Raw genomic sequence first — 21,100 nt, forward strand, 5'->3', positions numbered from 1 at the left:
GTGTATATATATATATATATATATATGTGTGTATATATATATACACAATGGAATACGACTCAGCCATAAAAAAAGACAAAATTGTCCCATTTGCAACAACATGGATGGGCCTGGAGGGTATTATGTTAAGTGAAATAAGCCAGAAAGAGACAGACAAACACTGTATGATCTCACTCATATGTGGAATATAAACCAACACATGGACAGAGAAAACTGTATTGTGGTTACCAGGGGCAATGGGGGTAGGGGGTGGGCACAAGGGGTGAAGGGAGACATATATATGGTGATAGACAAACAAAAACGTACAACCCAAAATTTCACAATGTTATAAACTATTAAAACATCAATTAAAAAAAAAAGAGACATAACAGCCAAATACAATGTGTCAATCCTCAATGAAATCCTGATTACATTAAAAAAGCTATAAAAGTCAGACTGGAAACAACTGAGGAGATTTGAATGTAGACTGGGTATCAGATACCAGGGAGTTATTAACTGTCTTGAGTGTGGTAAAGGTATTACACTCTGTAGGTAACATCTTGATTTTAGGAGATACAGGCTGAAGTATTCAGTGGCGAAGTGTCCTGATGTCTGCACTTTACTTTCAAATAATTCTGAGACAGTCTACAGAGCAAAGCAAATATGGTGAAATGTCAACAGTTGTTAATCTAGGTGTACAATGTAAGAGTGTTCCTCTTTCAGCATTCTGTATGTTTGACATGTTTCAAAATAAAAAAAACTAGACAGATATGAGCCTCATCCACAGTTGGTGCTGAGTTAGAGTTAATTTACCTTCCTTTGGGAAGACAAGATCTTCCATAGCACTGAAGATGGGGGAAATGAGAAAGTGCCATTGGGCAAGAGACTTTTTTCTCCTTGGTGGCACAGTTCTCTTCATAACTGTCAACCTCATCACCATTGCCTCATTTTCTTAATGAGAAACGAGACTGTCCCAAAATGTGTCTTTCGCCCCTACTTGTGCAATCCTGCCCATGCCATGGCCCTGCCTGTGATGTCCTTCTAGCCCACCCTTCTGGGCCAAACTCAAATCTGACCTCTTCCTGGGACTAAAGGATTTCTAATATTGTAGGTTATGTTGTCAATGCTGGACATCACCAAATAATTATAAAATAACTAGGGAATAAATTCTAGTACATGAAAATCACATATTTAAAATTTACAATATTACATGGTATACATTGTTAAGAGGTACTAACAGCTGAACCCAATGCAAAAAGTGCTGTGGGTGCGAAGCTGGAAAGGTGATTAGCAACTCACGTCAACCCTCATATTGGCAGAGGTCAAAGATCAGTCACACCTGGAACAGCAGCCTCCCCTCTAAGTCCAAGGCAGGAATTCATTTACTCAATAATCACGGCACTATGATACACAGGGAGCAGAGGCACCATCAGGGCCCTGCCTGCTTGATGCTTCCAGGCCACAGAGTTCCTCGCCTTGAATTTCACACGGAGAGTCACTAGTCTGAGGCCTGGGGAGGAAGGGGAGACGATCAGAACATTTCCCACCCTCACCCATTAGTCTCAACAGGACTGTTTGCCATACAGCCGAGCAAGGGTGGAGGAGATGGCCCACCTAGCACTTTCACTGAAGTTTCCCCATAAGTGATCGTGGCACTGTATCCCAATGCCCAGTGGAGATGGACCTATCTTGGCCAAATAGAAAACGGTGCTTGGGATCCCAAGTGACCATAGGCCCCTGGTGCCATGAATGCAGAAAGGTCTGCCTGGCCAGCCCAGCTTGGCTTTCATTCTACCTTCGTGGAGAAGGCAGCACATATGCAATGCTACTGTCCTGCACAAGGCCTGTGAGGAAGCCAAAGCAGGAGTCTGACCCGACATGAGCACAGACCCTGGGAATAAGGGCACAGGAAGGAAAGCCAGCCACAGCTTCGCTGGGCTGCAGCCCACACGGCAGGAAGGCCAGAGGGGGCAGCTGGCACCACAGAGCTATAACCCACTTGGCTGGCTTCCTGGCCTCCACCATCCCCTTACCTCCCCAGCCTTCCCTGACTTTCTGAGGCCACAGGGAAACATGGGGCCATCAGTATCTGTAGAGCCAGAATATACAGAAGGAGGCTGGTGGATTACAACCTTTTTCCCATAATGTGCTAAGATGCTTTACCTGGCCCTCAGTAGAAAGAGAGAGAGAGAGAGATCCACAGTGGTGCCCTAAGCCCATCCCTTTGGCAAGAAGATCGTTTGCAATTACAGTTTCTCAGGAAAGAAGAGGTGGCCTGTTTCCTCTTCCTGCTGGAGTGTTGGTGGAAGGCTCTCCCCAAGAGAAGGCACAGTGGCCGTTGGTGGGGGGAGGAGGGCAGGAGAGGAGGGATGTGGTCTTTCTATTTTTGGCAGTGCTGCTTTAACTTTTTTCGTGCAGTGAAGACGGTGATGAGGGATGCAAAGACCTGGAGGGTGGGGAGGGGGTCACCAGAACTCTGTGTTTGGGCCCCTGATTTGGGTGGGGGACAGGCAGTATGTAAGCCCAGGAAATAAAGCAATGGAGTGACCTGTAAGCAGCACCCATAGCTGAGAAATCTGAAGACCAATTTTCCAGGAATTCCCAACTTCCACAGCTTGTTTTTTTTTCCCCTGCTCTCTTATTTTGTGGCTGAAACTTTCAACAGCCTGAGTCTCTCCACTTGGGAAATTTCAAGGACTGTGCTCACTTACTGCTAATTCAGCCTGGATTCAGGAATGCCAGATGGATCCACCTAGGAGTGACAGAGATGGATGGAGGGAGGGGCTGGGGGAGGTGCGTGGAGTGGAATGAGGTGTTTCAGCTCTTCGGAAAGAGCTGGGCAGGAGTGTCATTCCTCTGCCTTCTTCACCAAGGAGCCAGAAAATCCAGGACTCCTTCCTTTTTGCAAAACCCCAGCTCACCTTTGATCTGCGCAGGCTAAGGTAACTAGCCCTCCTGCCCCCACCCAAAGAAGGGACCCTCAGCCCTGTGGAGAGGGAGGGGAGCTGTGTCAAGTGGGGATAACAAAGAGGGGCATAGATTCACACTCCACCGAGTTGAGCAAGAGCTTTATCTTCTGTTTACTCCTGCATGTTTTCCAGAAGGATAGTTACCATAGCAACTCCTCCGTCAAGGGACACACAAGACGGAGCACCTCAGAGACACCTTTTATAAGAAGTGTGTTCCACGCCCCGCCCCTCCCCTGCACTGCAGCAGACAGAGGGCTGGGGCAGTTTACAACAGCCAAGAAAGATGGAGGATGCACTCTGACTGCTAACAAAAGCAGGAACCCAGAGCACAAACCCACCCCTTGCCAAGAATTCAGTAATACCCACCCTTTCATCCTCAGTCCAGCTTTAGAGACGGCAATCGTAAAAGGCTTTCCTGGCTAAGAGAGGGCTGCCTGCCGCACAGGGAGAGGAGAAGTGCAAAATGCCAGCAACTCGACAGGATGGAACAGTTCCCATCTGCTCTCCAGGGCATGTTTGAGAGAGGGCTAGAGGGAGCTGACTGCTGTGGAATTGGGGCAGAGCACACGCCGCCAAAGGAGATTTCCTGATTAAGTTTCCTTCCTAGTAAGTGATCCTCGGCTTTGCAAATGATAACAAGGGCAAAGTCATGGAAGCCCCAGGCTCAGGGCTGTGCATTGGTTCCTGCCACTGCACCCCATGCCCACCGGGATGGACCCCACACCTCCACCAGCAACTGGGACCGCCTCCTGGGTTAGGCCAGAGCCAGCCTCAGCTCTGCCTCAACTTGAATGGAACCCATGCCTTCCTACAAGGGAGTGTTTCCTGCGTTTGATTCATCTTGTATTTTGGAAGGTTTTGTGCATCTCCAAATTTTTTTGCCTCTGGCTGGTTTAAGAGAAAAGGGACTCTGAGAAAGAGAACCAGGAAAGCACCAGATCTACAGACACAAATCCTTTTCTCCACAGTTTCCAGAGCTCAGTGCTTAGATCCTCCCTTGGAGGGAGTTTTCAGGAGCCACAGCCTGGGGGCTGTAACCAAAACAAATAGAATCCATAAGAAACCACGGAGGAAACTGGGGAAGAGCAGTTAGGAGGAGAAGAAACAGACCTCTTCCCGGGTTCTCCACCCCCTCAAGCCAAGTATTCCTGACCATCACAGGCTAGTTCTGTTACCAATGACCAGCACTGGACTGGTTTGGGGCCCAAAACACTTGGGGTCTTCTCTAGAGAGGAGGATCCCCAACTATAAACACAGCAAAGGAAACAAGTTGAATGACAAGCAACATTGGGCAGCTCATGAGTTTGTCTTTTTTTTTTAAGACCTTTTTGTTTGTTTGAGTTCTAATTTGCAAAACAGTCAAGCGTCTCTGGCTCCCACTCCTGACCACTGCCAGTTTCTGGCAAGTAGTGAGCCGCTGGCTCCATCATCTACAGTGGCCTGGACCAGCCATGCGCCCTTATTCTCTCCTCAGAGCAGCAAGAGCTGCAGAGGCACCCCTGGGCCCAACGTTTTCCAGCCTCATTGAACGTGATCATTTTAAGGCCACTTGACGAAATTCCCACAGCCTTGAATAACGGCATTATTTGGCAGCCTTTTCAGCTACAGACCAGCTGTCTGAACGTGAATACCTTTGACAGGTCTACTTTCCAAGTTCACCCAGAGACCAAAGGCTTAGAGTCTTTCCCCCCCGCCCCAAACGTCTTGAACTGAACCATATCTGTTGTATTGAAGCATTCTGTCTATCTTCCTTCAGGGAGATGAAGTCATGGTTTGCAGAATTAGCCTTCTAACAGCTAACAGGTGACCATGTGGAGGCTGCGCCAAACTCTAAACACAAACCTTGCAAAGGAAAACGTCCGGGGCCTCTATAGAGCTGTTTGAAGCGTCTCCTCAAAAAAAAGAAATATTGAAAATAACAACCAGAAATCAAAGAAAAGCAAATGTTCACGTAATCCCAAGGAGAAAACAGATATTTGCTACAACGCCAAAAACATGACAAGCAATCTGTTTATTGTAGTTCTTTCAATTCATCAGGCTTCCAACAGCAGATCATTGAGTTCAGAACTGTTGTACACCATTCCGGAAGGCCTTAACCCAATCAACCCCATCGGAGAGTGATTGCTAAGAGTTTCCTGCGTCCTGACTGCACCACAATTTCCTCCAATTCCCTCAGCGGCCCAGAATCCACCAGCCCACATCCCACCTTTTCAGGAGATGAGTGGCAGGGTCTGAAGCCTGCCGAGCCGTTGTCCCAGAGCTCCGGGCCTCACTCACGCAGAGCTCTCCAGTCTGCCTGTCCAAGGGCCTCAAAGGAGCTGGGACTCCACAGAGAAATAAACCTACACCAGTAATTGAAAGGTATTTTCTGTGCAGAATACAAGGTATTTTGTAAGAATGAGCCATTCTGTTGCTTTGCTGCAGATTTTCCAAGTCAGACACAAATTCGTCCATTGCTGCTAAGCCCACATTACAGACCCCTCCTAAGGGCCCATGAGCCAGGGGTCCAGGAGGCAGCATCTGGTCCAGTCTCCCACCTTCCCCACAAAATCTCCCAATAAGACAGAAACGTAGCTTAATTTAGAAGTTTCTAAAGTTAATTGTTTTTCATATTTCAAAGTAAAAAATAAGTAATTTTGCATTATACACATCAGCAAAAAGGAGATATTATGATTCTTGGCTAACGTCATCTTCATCTAATCTGCCAACCCTGCCCAGTGTGTGAACACCTTCCCTTTCAGGAAAGCCTTCCTCTGCCTTCCCAGTATCTCCAGCGCTTCTGTGTAAGCTCACCTCCTTGGTCTGTCTTCAGCGGAGGGCAGCAGCCACGAAAGGCACCGTGGGCAGAGCTGGGGGTCTGCTGTCAGACAGCCTGGATGTGAATCTCAGCTCCTGCATTTAGCTGGGAGACTTGTCAAGACACCTGAGCCTCGGTTTCCCATTCTATAAAAGGGGAATGATACCTGAGGTCACCTCGAGGCTTGTGAGTATTAATGAGTTACCAAGTTACATGTTTAGAACACTTAGTAAATGTAAGCTACTATTATCGAGGCTACAACCACACACTTTATCTTTCAAAAAGTATAACAGGTTTGATTTCTAGGGGAAGAAAACTATACTTCCTTTTCCTCAGTTTTCTCTATCAAAATAAGTGGCTGGCTGGATAGGGGGGATAGATGGATGTGCGTGACAGCCAAGAGGAGGAGGAGAAAAGCAATACAGAAAATCTGGTGTTTCCTCCCCCCCCGCTAGTTTACTCTTTGCTGTTACACTTAACAGTTTACATATGTTTGAAAAATGCACTTGAACCCGATTAACCTTGGGGCTGCCAGACTTGCCTTGAGAGAACGCAGCACCCAGGACGGCCCCACAGGCAGTCTCTGCCTTGGGACAGGGTCTGGGGCTTTTGGCTGACCTCAGCAGGGTTTGCCAGGGCGGGGCAGGACCAAAGCCATCTGCTGAGGCAGCACAAGTCAAGGCACCAGGAAGGAGGGCAGAGGCACAAGGTGCCTGGGGAAGGCCCACAGAAACCTGCTCTAACCCAGGGCCGGCCGACAACTGAGCAGAGCCCTCTGCCCCCACAGTCACTTGCTTCCAAGGACTCTAAATTAACTTACTAGGAAATGGTTAATATGTATGTTTGTTTTGATATGGAAAATCACAGCCATTTGTTCTTAATTCATCTCAGGAAGGGGTGAGCAATAGAGACGTCAGCTGAAATGAAAAGATTTGAAGAGAGTAAAAGGAAACTCATTTAAAGATCCTGACTGGTGCCATTTCCCAGACGGACTTTTCAAGGGGAGAACAAGGAGCAGACCAGCGCGCGTGGTGGGCTGCCATCATGCGGGGAGCGAAGGCAATGGCTGTCGCCTGCGCTGACACACGCATTCATGGAGACGTCGTGCGGCTCTGCCTCCTGGGAGTGGAATCAGGGACTAGATCAGAGGGAGACATTGTGCTCCACCCTCTTTTGTGCTGTTTGAGTTTATCTTGTGCACAATTGATCTTTTCAAAATGTAACAAGTGAAAATGCAGCACAAGCGAGAAGAGGCAACTATGCTCTACGCCACCCCACTGGCCAACACAAGCCCGTGTCACAAGCACCCTCCTGCCCTGACATCTGCCCCAGCCTGCTGATCCTGCTTCTCGCAAAAAGGTTCTGAGCATACGAAGACATCTCAGGTGCTTTCCACGATTGTTTTTAGGGCAATGTGAGTGTGTCACAGTAGGGGAGGCCCCCAAGAGGGACTGCCACTCCTGAGGTCATCTTTCACAGCCTGGCCCTGTCTGCCCAAGTGGATTCCTGATGCTGAGAGCCACCTGTCTAAGGAGTTGCCTAAGCTCTGTCACCTAGGATTCTAACTCCCCTTCACTAAGGGGACAATGAAGGAACATCAGGCAAAAACCTTCAGGCCCCCCAGTCCACCCTCAGTGCCGCTGAGCTACAACCTCCCCACACCCGATTGGGCACTGCCGTCCCTCTCTGAGGACTTGGGCTCCTCACGGCAGCCCTCAGGCCACCTCTGGCCATCTGAGTGCTCTTCCCCAGGACCTCGCTTGCCCTGCTGCTGCTACAGCCAGCACCTCTGACACTGACCAGACTGCCCCTTTCCTACGGTCCAGCACACATCACTCCAACGGCCATGACCCCTCTTGTGCTCACACCCATCTCCTTCCTGCAAGCCTTTGACTTTCCTCCTTCCTGTCAATGACTCCTTGTCCTTCCAGGCCCAACCCTGCAGGACCCCTGTCCTCTTTGGCCAAGCCAGGACAGGACTGTCTCCAGCCTTTGCAGACCCATACCACACGCCCTTTGGCAATCACCTGTGACTGCTCAGGGCCCGGCCCTCTCAGGAGTTCACGTCTGCCTCCTCAGCCAGGACAGGAGCCAGCCTTGGAGGACCGGGCATATACCATCCTCCTGAGATGTCTTCCACTGAGGACAAAGGGGACGCCAAGTGGAGTGAGTAATCCTGAGTCCCAATTCTCTCTTAATTGCTAAGGTTTCAGCTCCAGTGGAGAGCCTGCAGGAAACGCTCTGCTAGAGATGCGTTACTGTGCTGAGTGACCTCGGAGAGGTCAACTTCCTCCTAAGCAAAAGAGGTAGTTTCAGGATTCAATGAGTTACCAAATGTAAAGCACTTAGCCAGTGACTGGCCCATAGTAAGAGCTCAACCTATGGCTGATATTTCATTATTGAAACTGCCCCGCCTCTGCCCAGCACTCACAGCTCTAACTAACATTACAACAAACCACAGTCTGGGTCTGGAACAGAGACTGCCAGGGCCTGGGGTGGAGGTGGGAGGGCAAAAAAAACAATGCTGCTCAAGTTAAGTACCCTCATTTTCTGAATGAACAGCTGATATTGACTATCAGCAGTCAATATCCAGATTGTGAGGCAACAGATAAATGTTAGCCAAAGACAACCTCAGTTACCAGTGACCACAAGGAGCATCAATCAGGGTATCGATGGTAAGGGAAGCCAAAAGATTAGCTTTTTCCACAGGCCCTGGATTTCCAAGTGGTTCCCAAAGTTCTGCAGGCAAGACATGTGAGCTCTGGCAGGAATGAGTCTCCTTCCATAAGGAGGACATTTATAAATGTCTCCTCGAAAGGCCATTTTACAAATGTCTCCTGTAGCCATATGGGGGTGATATCAATCCCACGAGAGGACACCTCAGCATCAGGTGCCATTGAGGTCTCTGAAGTACCAGGGAACACACGCTTTCTGGCAGTTAGATGGAAGGTGCTTGCATAAAAATGAAGAAGGCAGGGTGGAAAATGAAGGAAGAAAGAGAGAGAGGGAAGGTGGGAAGGTGGGAGCCGGGGTCAAAGCTGCAGGCTGGCTGAGCAGGCTGGCACATCCAGGAAAGTTGGTGTCATCTTCTTGGCAACCAGAACTGCAGGGGGCGGTGGGAAGAGGCAGACAGGGAGATGGAGAGAGGCTGACTGTAGTTAATACCCTTTGGGTTTGTCTTCTTGCTAGACCTTATTTATAGCTCTGAGGAGCGGCTTTTTGCTTTCATGATATTTTATTCTGGGTTGACTAGACATAGAAGCCCTCAGGCAGGGAAAGAAAGCAAAAGGACTATAAATATGTTTTATTAGTTGCTGATATTTTAACAGGAAGATATTGAGAGAGAAGATATCTGTAGAATTCTTACCCACTTCCTTCTCCTCACAGTAAGTAAGCAGTTCTTTTAAGCCATTCTTGATGGTCATCCACAGAGGGACCATGGGGTACCTCTAGCACCCCTCCTGGGATGCCGTTATCTTAATCAATGGCCAGCTCCTGGCTTCCTCTGCTTTTCAAGGCATAGCTGAGACATCCTCAGTGTTTTTTGTGGCAGAAGTGAGAGATCAGCCCCTGAAACACTTCCTATGCCTCCTGTTTGCCACCAACAGCTGCCCTGCCACTTGCCTCTCCTCAGGCAGGTCTGGCCCACTATGCCCTGGTGTTAATCCTAATTATGCTTCATTAAAAATCCAGGGCTCTAGTTCAGCTCTCATCCTCATCAATTTCCTGGTAGCATCTGACATTACCAACATTCCCTCCTCCTGAAACTCATCATTCCTCCAACTGGTCTTCTCATCCTTCAGTAGAAAACTATTTATTGAGCAGCTACAGACATTACCAACATTCCCTCCTCCTGAAACTCATCATTCCTCCAACTGGTCTTCTCATCCTTCAGTAGAAAACTATTTATTGAGCAGCTCCAGTCCTCATGCTAGGAGCTGAGTGCGCAATGATGAGGGAGGGGTGGTGAAGGCACAGTCCCGGCCCTGGGGTCAGTAATATGGCCTCTGATATGCCTGGCCCATCAGAGACACTCAACACAAATCTGTTGAAATCAGCAATGATTCTTTCAATTCCCAGCACCCAGCTCGTCACCTTGCGCCTGGTCAGAGCTTGGTAACTCTTTCACAAATAGGTCATCACAGATGAATTACTAAATAGGTGAAGCAAGCATTGCAGCATTCAGGCAGTGATGAAGGATGGAAGTGCAGGGACATTCTCCAAGGCACTGGCCTGGTTTCACATATTAGAACAAACACTCAGGATCCATGGCACGCAATGTGAACTACAAAGCTGTCATCCCAGGGGGAAGCAGCCCCAGGATCCGGGAAGGTCTCACCTCACAGTCTCAAGTCAGGACTCAAGGTTGGCTGAGGGGACCGGGGGTGTTGGGGGAGGTTAGGGGCAGATAAACGATTCTCCCAACCCAGATTTTGGCTCAAATATAAATGTCAGTTTCTGCGTATCACATGTACCCATTATCCTGATTCACTACTTTTTGGCATTTCATTTTCTAGATTTATTTTGAAATAAAAAGGGAGAAGAATATCTTTAAAAAGATATGTAACAAATATACGCAACTAATAACATTGATTGTCTCCTAGGAGGGGAACTGGGTGTGCAAAAGAGCAGGGAAGGAAATGCATATCTCACTGTATGTTCTTCGGGAACATGTGAATTTTACCATCAGTACGTATTATTTATAAGAGAAAATAATTACTTGGGGCTGGACCCGTGGCATAGCGGGTAAGTGCGCGCGCTCTGCTGCTGGCGGCCCAGGTTTGGATCCCAGGCGTGCACCGAGGCACGGCTTGTCAGGCCATGCTGTGGCGGCGTCCCATATAAAGTGGAGGACAATGGGCACAGATGTTAGCCCAGGGCCAGTCTTCCTCAGCAAAAAGAGGAGGATTGGCATGGATGTTAGCTCAGGGCTGATCTTCCTCACAAAAAAAAAAAAAGAAAAGAAAATAATTACTTTCCACAAAAGTAAAAAGACAAAGACCTACCAGATATGAGAAACATGTTATGAAGTATATAACTAGACAGACAGACCAATGAAACAGAAAAGCAAGTCCAGAAATAGCCCTAATTATATCTAGAAATTTCATGTATGGTAAAGGTAGCATCTCCAATCACCATGGAAAAGAGGGAATATTCAATTAATCATGTTGAGATAACTGGGTAACTATCTGGAACAAAATTAACTTGATCCCTATCTCACACATGTACATTAGGATAAATTCCAAATGGATCAAAGTAAAAATGTAAAAAATTAAACCATAAAAATACTAAGCAAAATCATGAGGGAATTCCTTTGTAACCTTAGAGAGAGGGAGGCTTTCTGAACAATCACTCAAAATCCAGCAGAAATAGGCTCATAAAGACTTCGGATACTAGGATTTTTCAGATAAACTTGGTAATCATTTCACAACCTATATGTATACCAAATCATCACACTGTACACTTTAAATATGCACTTTAAATTATATTTGTCAATTATTCTTTAATAAAGGGAAAAAAGAATTATTCAGATAAATATATAACTATCAGTAATATATTTAAAGAAAACTTTGAAAATGAAAAGAAAACAAGAGATGATAAAGAATGACCAGGGAGATTCAAAAATGAACCAAACAGAACTTCTAGAAATAAAAAGTATCAAAACTGAAATTAAAAATTCAGTGATGGAATTAAATAGCAGATGAGATACAGCTGAAGAGAGAATTAGTCAACTGGGAGATAGTTCTAGAAGATGGATCAGAAACAATTATCCAGAAAGTAGTACAGAGAGGGGCCGGCCCCGTGGCCTAGTGGTTAAGTGCGTGCGCTACGCTGCTGGCGGCCCGGGTTCGGATCCCGGGCGTGCACCAACACACTGCTTCTCCGGCCATGCTGAGGCCATGTCCCACATACAGCAACTAGAAGGATGTGCAGCTATGACATACAACTATCTACTGGGGCTTTGGGGGATAAATAAATAAATAAAATTATAAAAAAAAAAAAATTAAAAAAAAAAATAGTACAGAGAGACAGAAATGAAAAATATGAATGAGATGAACAGATATGAAAGAAAGAGTGAAACAGTGACATATGTTTAATTTGTGTTCCATAAGGAGAAAGGGACTAGAATAGAGACACTGAAGAAATAACGGCTAAAACTTTATGGATGAGATAAAGACATGTTCAAAAACAGAGCCTGAGAACGTTTATCACCAAAAGACCTCAGTAAATGAAATTCTAAAGGCTATACTTCAGTCAGAAGTAAAATGATCCCAGATGGAAGGTCTGAGACGAAAAAGCCACACTTAGTTTTGGTCACACCTTTTCCCTTGCCTGAATCCAGAAACAGGTTTTGTAGTGCTGTGTGCTTTTCCATTGGCCCAAGCAAAAACAGAACGCTTGATACGGAACTCATCTATGCATCTGCAGACCCCAATGGCAGAAATGAATGTCGCATGTTACCCTTCAAAGGGAACTCATCAAGCAACAGTGTGACTCCTTGACCACTGAGGATTCCTAGGCAACGTGGCTTATCTTCCAGAGAGCAGAGAGATTTTCAACAAATGGTACTGGAACAACTGGACATCCGCATGCAGAAAAGTGAATCTAGACACAGACTTGACACCTTTCACAAAAATTAACTCAAAATGGATCATAGACCTAAATGTAAAATGCAAAACTATAAAACTCCTAGAAGATAACAGAGGAGAAAATCTAGACGACCTTGGGTTTGGTGATGACTTTTTTAGATATAGCACCAAAGGCACAAAACATGAAAGAAAGAATTGGTAAGTTGGACTTCATTAAAATTAAAACCTTCTGCTCTGTGAAAGACACTGCTAAGAGAATAAGAAGACATGTCACAGACTGGTAGAAAATACTTGCAAAAGAAAGCAATGAGGCCTTTCTTTTCTCTGATCTAAGTGAGGTAGTCCAACCCCTGGCCCTGGGAGACAGGAGGATATGAGGCCATAGTTTGGGCATCAGGTCACATTTACACTCTCCTGGATTCTCTAGAAGGATCAGATGAAGGACTAGATAAAAACTCAGGGTTTGAGCTCCACAGGGGATTCACGTGACCCTGGGAGAGGTGTGTCCTCAAGCAGTGCTGCTACTTCCACATCTTGGGTGAGCTAGCGAAGTACTGGGGAAGTCCCCCACTTGGTGGTTTACATGCTCTAGCCTCAAGCCGTGAGGTCTGACTCACCTGGGTCTGCTAACTCGCTGGCCATCTGTTGCCACATCACCAGGGAAATGTCAAAGGCCCACAGTGCTAAATTGCTGCTTTTCCAAGCACTCCCTGAATGCTCATCCACTATGGAATCATCTCTCTCCCCGGTGAGAACTAAGGAGAGTTGACAATGCAGCATATGCACTTCCTTAATTACTCCATTATTTGTTTTGTAAGATTATGTATAGTGATGATTTTCTGTGATTGGCTATCACTGAAGATCATCAATAGCAGATATTAATCAAAACAAATAATTAGACTAAAATCTAACTCTCTTTCATGCATGTACACATACACACAGAAGGCATTCCATGTCAGCTGCTATCTCTGGGCAGTGAAATTACGAGTGAGTTTTAGCTTCTTAAATATTCAGACACAAATTACTCACATAATCAGAAAATGGAAGATGCATTTATATAGTCTGCACGCACTGGATTCCCAGCACACTAGAGTTTCAACTTCAGTATTTCCAACTTGTTTCTAGTTGCAACCCCCTGGGTCATTAAAATCCTTAGTCCTTCCTTTCCTGTGTGTGTGTGGTTTTTTTTAAAGGAAAATAAAGCTGGTGAAGGGCTTTGCAGAACAGTGAGCACTGTGGGGTGCTGAGAGCCCCACGGCAGCATGAATGCCCAAGAAGGTGCTAGCAAGAGTTAACTGGGTCCTGGACTGAAGTGTTAGTCTAAGGTAGGGGTGGTCATGTAAACAAGCAAGAGACGTACGAATTCAGAGGGCCTTAGAGCATCAAGGAGCCAGCCTGACTGTCCTCTTCTTTCTGCCCTATTTTTAGCTGAGTTCAGGACACACTTGGGTGTCCCGGATAGGAAAATGATAAAGAGGCCAGGTAAGTGACTGAGCCAACTGCAGGCTCTGCCCATCCCAATCTTCCAAGCTTGTCGGATCCTTTCTCTCTCAGGCCAGAAATGCCAAGTGTGATGGATGTTTGCTGAAATGAGTATCTGTGTAACAGTACGTGCTGCTGACAGGAGAGGGCTCTCCCTACTGCACTCACAGGAGATGGGGGCGGGGATGGAGTGTGGCCCAACGTCTAACACCAAAGGGATACGCAACATCTGACGCGAGTTACAGATCAGAAATCAAACAAGCTGAAACTTGGGATGAGGATGATCATTTTATTAGCCAAAACCCAGGCAGCAAGGTGTATTTTTAACAACCATCCCTTTTCCTTGGGGTTTTATTGCAGGATGCAGTCAGGCACCAGGCCTGGGCCTCATCAAGGCTGTAAAGTGGCCATAAGGTCACCCAGGGGACCCTGCTTGTTCCTCGGTCAGTTGCTGGCCCTGTAACTTCACCACAGTTAGCAAAGTATCGCAGGCAGCTTCAGACTGTAGCGCCTACTGGGAGAAGACACTAGGTCTATTAGCAGAGTGTGGCGGTCTGTCACTGACAAGAGACAGGAGAGGGAAGACCAAGGTCCAAAACATGGGGGACGGGGAGGGGCAGGGCTTAGGAAAACGGAGGAGTGGGGATTAAGAATATGCAAGTGCAGACGTCTCCGTCATTTTGTAGATTAGATCCAAAGAAGACAGAAAAAAAAATTCTAACCACAGCCTTATCCTGTGAGAGGTGGAAATGCAATATTATGACACCAGGTTTTTAAACAGACTCGAGCTTAGCTATCCAGATCTCACAGTGGGCACCTTGGGAGGGTCTATACTTATTACAGGGTGTCAACAATCAGTCTTGAGAGCTGGTAGCCAGGGCTTTCCAGCCCCCTTAATGTCCAGAAATCCTCTGAGAGTGGATTTGATTTTTGCAAACAGGTTTAAGTCCTAGGAGGTAAGGAGGTAGAATGAAGTGTGTGATCAGGCTATGTAACAGGGTTTCTGGACCAGAAAAAGATGTCGTCACACATCTTTTTGGATTTGATGAACAGAAACCAGGCCTGTTCTCTCAGGGGTTAGGTAAAATGGCTCCAAAGGACTTCCTTCCAGGCTAAGTTCCTTTTGGTGGGGACTTCTGTCTTATATCTCAGTGTGTAGCACAGGCCTGGAGAGTGGTGGGCCTTCCCCAAGCCAGCGCCTGAGCAACTCAGCTTAGCAGAGGAAATGCACGGCTTCCCAGAGTCACCACCTCACTTAGCAAATGTTGAAGCACCTACTAAGTGTTGGGCCCTGTATGGAGGAGGAAGACCTAGGCCCTTATCTATTAGTGCCTCAATGCCACCACAAGCCAACTAAAGTTCATTCTTTTGTTGTTGTTGTTGTGAGGAAGACTAGCCCTGAGCTAACATCCGTTGCAATCCTCCTCTTTTTGCTGAGGAAGATTGGCCCTGGGCTAACATCCGTGTCCGTCTTCCTCTACTTTATATGCGGGATGCCTGCCACAGCATGGCTTGATAAGCAGTGCATAGGTCCACACCCGGGATCCGAACCTGCGAACCCCGGGCTGCTGAAGCAGAGTGTGCGAACTTAACCACTACGCCAGCCAGGCCAGCCCCCCAAAGTTTATTCTTTATAGTGAACTTTTGATTTTGTATCTTCATTTACCACTCCTCATAGTGCCATTTTTCATGGGTTCAACCCACAACAGTGCCGTCTACACTGTGTTGTGCAAGGTGTTTATAGGTGTTCCTTGAAAGGCTTTTGTGATAGAAGTTTGAGAACCACTACATACTACAGGGAGTCACAGTGACACCAGTATGTTAAAGGCTCTGAAAAGTCCTGCAGTAAAGAAATCTGTTTCTTGGTGGTTCCCAAACTAAAACAAGTTCCTTTACTGAGGAACTCATCAGAGTTATTCATATATCCATCTCAAAAGAGGGAATGTGAATCTAGCCATCCCCTAATGTGAGCCACAGAGCCCTACTTTTTTGGTGGATTACCTCTTAAATTTCGCCAAACAACTCTGTTCTGCTGAACACAGTTTGAGCGATGCTGACCCAGAGTGCCCTGGATCCGTGACCTGCGGCCACCAGATCACAAGTGTGCTTGCTCTTTGCCCTTCCACATACTTCTCACTACCCCCTTACCGCGGGACTCAGGTACTTTTAACCTATCCCTTAGCTCTGCCCTATTCCGTTACTGGTCTGTGGGCTTGTGTGTCCCCAACACCAATGGAAATTCCACTGGGGCAAAAGCCATGTCACGTGTTTCTTATCTCACACCTCCTACACCTTCCAGCACTGTGCAGTGCTATGTAGGCACAGGGGAGAGACTCCACAGTGGCCTTCTGAGCTGAACTAAAGGCAAGTTCCCTTTCAATATCACTTAAGAGAAAAGTACCACAGTACTACAGGGGCAAAGATGATGCCACAAAGAAACTGCCTCAGTTTCCCATGACAATACCTATCTTTATCTATCACTTATTGAGTGTTTACGATGAATGCTGGCTACATTCATGAGATGCAGTATCAATCCTCACAGCCCCCCAAGAGGCAGGGCTACTATAATCCCCTAGGCTGGAAGGTCAAGGGCCAAGTAGAGAATAGAGAAGGGCAGAGAGTCCTGTGGCACTGAGAAGACACGCAGACAGTGTCACATTCCTCAGGAAGAGGTCCAGCAGAGCTGCAGAGCCAGGCGCACAGAGATTTGGGGAAGGAGCTGTCTGGTCGCCAGACTCAAGCTTATTCCAGATGTGCCTTTTCCTTTTAAGTTCAGCAGATGATTAGGCTCTGCACCCAAGAGGAGAAACAGATGCCAGTGTCAAGTTTCAGAGCAAGATGCAAGGTCACTACCTCCTCCCCACATCCACCCAACCTTGAGCAGACCCTAAGGAGGAGTACTTGCGTGGTGCTTCACTCCTGAAAACAGGCTCTTCAAAGAGCAGCATGTCACTGGGCTCTGGTAGCCCCTGGCCTGCAGGGCTGCTGCCTGTTCAAACACTCTTGTGCTCGTCTGGCCTCAGCTCTGGCCTAACGCAGACCCAGGGCTGGGCATGCTCAGCTCCTGGCTAACTGGGAAATTCTTCAAGGTTTCGAAGAGTGTGCCAGGAGCTCAGGACAGAAGTGGCCTTCAACACCACACAGAAGAGTTTGGTAACAAGGCATCTTGGTATTGAGGGTGATACAGGCTTTAGGAGGAAGAGTTAAGTAGCATCTTGAAACAAACCAGGGGGAGTAGGCCTGAAGCTGCCAAGACATTCTGCGGGTGCCTGGTGAGGCCCAGTGCATTTTGACCAGTTGGAAGGATAACACGCATGAGTGGGCAGTGACAGCTCCTGTCACCATCCCTAAGGGAAGTGGGCAATACCCCATCAGCTCAGCAGCCAGAGCAGGATGACTGGGGACTCCTTCCTCTCTTTGCCTTAACCCTAACATTAACAGTTAGCATTGGGCACTTACACTGTGCAGGCACGGGAAAGCACTTCACACACATCCTCTCATTTCAGCCTCGTAACAACCCTATGAGACAGTTACTATTATCCCCATTTTATAGATAATGAAACCACAGCTTGGAGGTGTAAGTGACTTGCCTAAGGCCACAATTAAGAAATGGCAGCTGTGACACCAAGGTCCACACTCTTAACCACCCAGCTCTACTGCCTCTACCTGATTTCCACTGAAAATGGCACCCCAAGTGGTCCCCAGGGCTGGCTGCCAAGGAGATATCAGCTCCCTGCTCCAGAGTCACCTAGTCCTAGGTGGGCCCCACAGCTCAGCAGTCCTATTAGCAACCCTTGAGCATCCAGACCCCTTCTCATCTCTCCACTGGGGCCTTCTGAAGGCGGAGGCCTGACCCAGCCATTTGAAAAGGACATCATGTGGCACACCCCCATCACCACGCCTGAAATTTTGTATGCCACCTGTAAGAGGCTGGGCCTCACAGAGAGGAAAACAATCCCTCCATAGAGCCCTTCAAGTGATAAGTAGACGAGCAAGGCAGCTCTGGTTAACTGGTTAACAAGCATCCTCCAGAAAACATTTTCTGACACCTCCTCGCAGTACATGTGGTCCTGCATCATCACTGCCTTTTTCTTGCCTGTATCCAACTTTGGACAGAAAGCTCTTTGGGGTGGGGCTAGGTCTTGTTCTGACTTGTATCCCAGTGCCAGAGACACTGGAGCTCTCAGTGAGGACCTGCTGACTGGGTGGTACTTGCCTCAGATGCCTTGAGTTAGAGCATGATGTCTGGGCCAGATCCTTGACTAGGCCCTAAGCTGCTTGAGGGCTGATACCCTGGCTTCTCGCTCTTTCCATATCTTCCCCAAGCTCTGGGAAGAGGCTGGCACCCAGTGGTGCATTGAGCACAGATGAGTGGATGGCAGTTCTCGCAGGGCGGATTGACACCCTCTGCTTCTCCAGGTCTCAGCTGATGTCTCCTCCTCAAAGAAGTCTTCCCGAGCCAGTTCATCTCCAGGGACCCAGTGGCCGAGGCCCCCTTTGGCCTGTTTACATCCTCCTCCACAGCACTTATCACCGTCAGTAACCATCTGGATTGGCTGGTTCCTTCTCCCAGACTAGACCGTGAGCTCCACAGAGCAGAGACCATTTCTGACCTAATCACTCCTGTGCTCTCAGACAGAGCCTAGCATGGTGCCTGGCACACAGCAGGTGCTCAATAAGTTTGTGGAATGAATGGGAAAGGATCTTCAGTGAAACAAAAGCAAAGGGCAGAGCAGAAAGCGAGTGTGTCCACCTTTCCTTCTCACTCAGAGGCCAAAACCAACGTTCTGAGTGAGCAGATGCCCAGGACTTCCAAACATCCACCTGCTCCCACATCCTAGCCCAAGGGGCTCAGGGCAGGTCACCCTCTAAGAGCAGTCAGTGTGGGTGCGTGGCACTGTTCTGAGGGGCAGAATGGAGCAGTGTTTTCACTGGACACGGCCCAGAGCTCAGCTCCTATCCCATCAGGCAGGACACAAGTGACCACAGCAGTGACTGAGCACAGCACTAACGGCTCAGAACGTCCCCCGAGTTGCCCATCACGCAGGTCAGGCGCCATGATGGGGGCAGGCTTTGGGCAACGGTCATGCCAATGACTCAGCGCTGTGTGTAGGCAGAGGAAATGGCTCGGATTCAGCTAATTATAGCTCTGCTGGAAGGACTTGGTAACATTTAAAAATATATATTATTCTTTAATATATAGGGGGTCAATGTGGCTAATGCCAGAGTAAGGATTTTCCTTGAGCTACTTTTCCAGCTCTAGTGATGGGCTGCCCTGACCATTCCCACTCCCTTTGTGACATTACCACACATCCATGACAGCTGAGGACAGTCACGATGGGTGTGGGTGCCAACAGAGTCAAGGCCCCTGGCCCCCATGAGAACAGAGCCACTGACCTCGATGTCATGAGCACTGTGCTCAGTTTCAGGGCCAGCCAGGCACAGACAAGGAAAACGTACACATTTGCTGTGTGGCAAAGACAATAGTTGCCTCAGATGTGATAGAGCAATGGCATCCCCCTCCCCATGCCCTGCAAACTGAAAAGAGGAAGCCTGATGCAAGAAATGAAACTGATGTTGTACCTGACCTAATGACAGTGTCTGTGAACACCCCAGTGACAGGGGCATCATGGTGTTCGGGAACCAGGAAACACAGGCCGCATGGGTTTACACATCACGTCAGCTTTCCCATTTTTCTCAAACAAAGCCCCTTTGGCTCTCACAGCAGCCTGGAGTTGGTGGAGCAGGAACTGTTGTCTCCATCTTAGTTGTAAGGAAATTAGGGTCCAGGGAGGTTAAGTGACTCACTCTAGGTCACACAGCATGTAAACTGCAAGGCCAGAACTAGAAAATGTCCTCTGATTCCTACCTAGTGACTTCTTCCCTACTCTCCCTGGCTGACTGCCAATGTTACACATGGCTTTTCTGGGTGTGTCACAAATTCTGAGCCTCAGTTTCCTCATCTATATAGTGAGAAGAATCATGCCTAGCTCATGCTACCACGCATGCCACCTATAAGAGTCTCTGACAAGCAGAGGGTCAAAAGTCCCAGAATATGTGCAAACGCCTTGCAACTTTAACACACCAGTTACTTTTCGTGCCTAGATGCTTTCAACAGAACACACAAACTTTATACCCCTCGTGACTGTGCTCTTTGTGGAGAACCCTTGGTCTTGCCTTACTGAGAGACCTGAGAGAGCAAGAAGACCTGGGAGAGACCAGCTCTTCTGCTGCCTGACTCTATCACTTTGAAGAGGCACCCTGTCTTGCTGAGTCTCCCCTTTCTGGCTCTAGGAGAGGCGGCTACAAGAATCAAGGGTGCCCCTCCTGTCACCTGCCCTGATCGTGTACAGAGCAATAAGTGGTAAAAGCATTACAATAGGACAGCAGGATGTGGGTCACTTCTCAAGTCCCTATTGGTTTTATGTAATTCCAGGCAAATCCTTTTATGTTTTGAGGCTGGTTTTCTCATTACTAAAAATGGGGGTGGTATCCCTGCCCAGCTGTCCTCCCATAATTGCTGGGGAGCCACCAATAAGACCAATCAAATTATATCTGTGAAAAGGACCAAGGACCCCCTGGAGAGAGGGATGATTCCAAGCCTGGGGCAGGAAAGTTCAGGGTAAGACTAGAATATCTCACTATGTCAGAAAGCAAGGATGTGTACAGAAACCGATGGTGACATGGCAAAAGGTCATAAGAACCAGCTTAAAGGTCAAACTTGAGACAATTTGAGCATCATAATGAGTAATGACATGATAATGTATAATCCACTAAATTTAAAAAATCCATAAACCAACATTGATAGTACAAAAAGCAAAAAGAAGGGAAGGGCAGAAGGAAAGCTCTTCTTGACAGAAGAATGCCAACTAACAGATGTAGAAGAAATGACAGAAACAGAAAAATCACTATTTTATAACCACCACAGTAATAACAGAGTCGAGTAAGATCATCAAGGAATGCTAAAGCCACTAGGTGAAAGACTGTGACTCAGGATGTGCAGAAATCCGCAGACACCACTTTAATCGAATGGCCAAACTGAACATCACCAATGACAGGACAAACCCACACCAGGTGCCTTGTGACATGATACATCACTTATGCAATTCTCCTACAAAGATGTGTAACCTGAATCCAAGCAGGATAGCAAACCAGACTGAAAGACATCTTGCAAAACAACTGGGGATGCATCCTGCAAAAAAAAAAGCTGGGGAAGTGTTTTAGAGTAAATAATACTAAAGAAACCTAACAGCCAAATGCAATGTATGATCCTGAAATGGATC

General features: G+C 47.4%; 1 protein-coding gene across 5 annotated transcripts in view; it reads right to left on the minus strand.

The window, feature by feature from the left end:
* The window catches only part of LOC131405640 (core histone macro-H2A.1), a 75,949-nt gene that overhangs the window by 43,519 nt on the left and 11,330 nt on the right, over positions 1 to 21,100 (minus strand). The gene's annotated exons all lie outside the window — the stretch shown is intronic.

Source organism: Diceros bicornis, chromosome 1, assembly GCF_020826845.1.
Source record: "Diceros bicornis minor isolate mBicDic1 chromosome 1, mDicBic1.mat.cur, whole genome shotgun sequence".
Classification (NCBI taxonomy): domain Eukaryota; kingdom Metazoa; phylum Chordata; class Mammalia; order Perissodactyla; family Rhinocerotidae; genus Diceros; species Diceros bicornis.